This window comes from Apodemus sylvaticus, chromosome 3, assembly GCF_947179515.1.
Source record: "Apodemus sylvaticus chromosome 3, mApoSyl1.1, whole genome shotgun sequence".
In the NCBI taxonomy this organism is placed as follows: domain Eukaryota; kingdom Metazoa; phylum Chordata; class Mammalia; order Rodentia; family Muridae; genus Apodemus; species Apodemus sylvaticus.
Genome location: NC_067474.1, coordinates 117,107,362 through 117,110,411, shown reverse-complemented (window position 1 = coordinate 117,110,411; position 3,050 = coordinate 117,107,362).

Sequence of the window (3,050 nt, the reverse complement as noted above, 5' to 3'; positions counted from 1 at the left end):
TCAGAAATTCAAACACTTTAAAAATTCAGTCTTTTTTAAAAATCCAAATCTTTTAAACATCCAAAGTATCTTTTTAAAAATATCACATATATATCAGATGTGTAGTTTGGTCTCATGTGGGTGCCCCTAAAACTAAAGGTGGACACTTACTCTGACTCTGTTGACTGCTTGCAGATCCTGTTCACCTAACTGGGCTGTCTTCTCTTGCCTCAGTGGGATAGGTTGTGAACAGTTCTGCAGTGATTTGAGGTGCCAAGGTGGACTGGTACCTAGGAGGGAGAACCTCTTCCTTCTCAGAGGTGAAGGGGAGGAGCAAATGGGGGAAAGGGCTGTGTGTGTTTAGGGGACTGGAAGTGGGGGGCCTGCAATCAGAATGTAATTGAATAATTAAGGTAATGAAAAGAGCCAACGTTTCTACTGAAGGCTCCTGTAAAACAAAAACTAAATTACTCTTACTTCAAGAACCAAGGCACAAATCTGAACAAAGCAAAACCAAACTCCAACTGTGTAAGTAATTCAATATCCACCGTCTGGGATCCACTCACAATCTTCTGGGCTTCTCCAAAGGGCTTGGGACACTTCTCTGGTTCTGCCCTCTGCAGCACAGAGAGTTTCTCTTGTAGGCATGTGCTGGTTTTACTCCACTGCTGCTGCTGTTCTTGGTGGTCATTCCATAGTAGAGACATCTCCAAAATCTTGGGATCTCTTGCTGCAACAGGGCTGCCCTTTTACCAATATCCTTTCCTGGAGTCTCCTCAGCAATTCTAGCCCACCTGCACAGTGCCAAGCCTCAGCTGTGCTTCATGACCCATTCAAGACTTCAAAACCAGTACCACATATTGACTCTCAAAACACAGTTTCTGTGTGCTGACCCTGAGGAAACACTTCCGAAGATTTCACCTCAGTGATGCTGGTTTCTTCTTAATCACAGCTAATTTCTTGGCTCCAGCTGACAAGCATCAATTGTCCCAGTAAAGCAAAGGTTTCTCTTGTTCTGGTCTTCCCTCTACTCAACCCCACCTTATATTTCAAATTTGAACACAGGGGTTCTCTGTGTAGCCCTGGCTTCCCTGGAGTTCCCTCTGTACGCAGAGCAGGTTAGCCTTGAACTCAGAGGTATGCCTGCCTCTGACACCCAAACCTTAAGCTGGGCTGGTTTAGGTCTCTTGCTAATTCCAAGTGATTGTTTTAACTTGAGCTAACCAGAACCACAGATTCTTAATTCAAAACAATAAAAGGACTGTTAGAGTTACTAAGAACTCTCAAATTTTCCTCTGAAACCTCACAAGTGAAGCCTCCAGCATTTCCATGCTTCCAACAGTCTTAGCTTCCAAGGTCCCACAGAATGGCTCACCAAGCTTGAACTGGCTTTTCTAGCCCAAAAGTCCAAAGCCCTTTCATAACCTCCCCTAAATATAGTGGTCATGTCTTTCACAATAATACCCACTATCCTGGTACGAATATGTCTCAGTTATGTAAAATTAACATGATATAAAAGTGCCCAGCATAGTAACCAAATTGACACTCAAACAACTCATTTTTGGAGAGTGATCAAACGGGTTTTTTTGGCTAATGTCTTTTTTGCTGTTGTTGTTTTTGGGTTTTTTGTTTGTTTGTTTGTTTTCAAGACAGGATTTCTCTGTAGCCCTGGCTGTTCTGGAACTCACTTTGTAAACCAGGCTGACCTTGAACTCAGAAGTCTACCTGCCACTGCCTCCCAAGAGCTGGAATTAAAGGCGTGTGCCACCACAGCCCAGTTCTTTTGGCTAATCTCAAGGTTTTATCTCTGGCTTTTTTCTTATTGTGTTTGTTTTGGTTTGGTTTGGCCTTCACAGAGAAAACACTGTCAATCTACACACTGAAAAACAAACAAGCAATACAAAACTAAAAACTATACATTATCTGTTTAGGATGCAAACATCCGGATGACAATTCTGAGTTGGGAGGTAGAAATCTTAGGGGAAAAGAATATAACTGTTTCTGATGAGTCAGTTAATCCCAGTCACTACCTGGCTCTGCCTTGTTCAACCTCTTGTCAGCAGTGCCCAGACCTAGGAAGTAAAGGTCCCCACAGGGACATCCCATCAGACACAGACATTAGACAGAAGATGGCATAGGAAATTTTGATTTCTTACTCTTCAGATGAAATGAGACTAAAGACATTGGTTTGGATTGTAAATATGTTTCTATTTCTTGTTTAATCTCAGCTCTAATGCCTTGGTCAGAGATGTCAGTTTGCCTTGCTGGGCTGACAAGCAAGCACATTCCTGCCAGGAGTGGCTCTGACCATATGAAATCACTATATGAGACCACTGCAGCCCCAGCATACCTCTGTCTGTCCCGAAAGAGGCTGTTACCATTGGTGAACTACAATACCTCTGCATCCATCTGAGCAGTCATACAGAGGCCCATTAATCAAGGTCAGGGTTAGGTAGCAGGGCAGCTGAAAATTTATTCTGGGGGCACTTAAGAAGAGAGACTAGTAATGAGTCATTCTGGCATTATCTTTAACCAGGAGGCCATTGCTCCACTTACATGTAAACAGAGTGAGGGCCAACTTCTGCCACACATTAGTCATACATTGGCCGTTGGCTGATGCCATGGCCCCTGATCTGAGTATGCATCCCCCAGGTCTAGAAAGTCATCTGTAGTTGGCAGAGTAAGGCCTTCTTAGCAGAGGCTCAAATAGTCCAAAATTGTCAGGGAACATAAGAGGTCCAGTGTTTTTGTTTTGTATCTGTTGCCACTGGGAAGTCATTTATAAACTGATGAAGAGACTTTGACTGCAGGTTTTAGCAAGATAGAATGTTGAACTTTATTAATTATCAACAATGGAAGCTGGTGGGTTTTCCTTTTACTTTTAGGTTTGCCCTGGGTTTAGCGAGGTGGCACTTTTGATCTTTAGTCCCCCCCCCCCTTAACTCCTTCTTTTGAAGTTATCTTTTAGGAATCTCCTACAGTCTTCTGGCTGGACATTTATTGGCTCCACTAAACCAACACCCAACCCAGACACAGAATCAGGATGTCTCTAGGCCACTCTATAGCCAAAC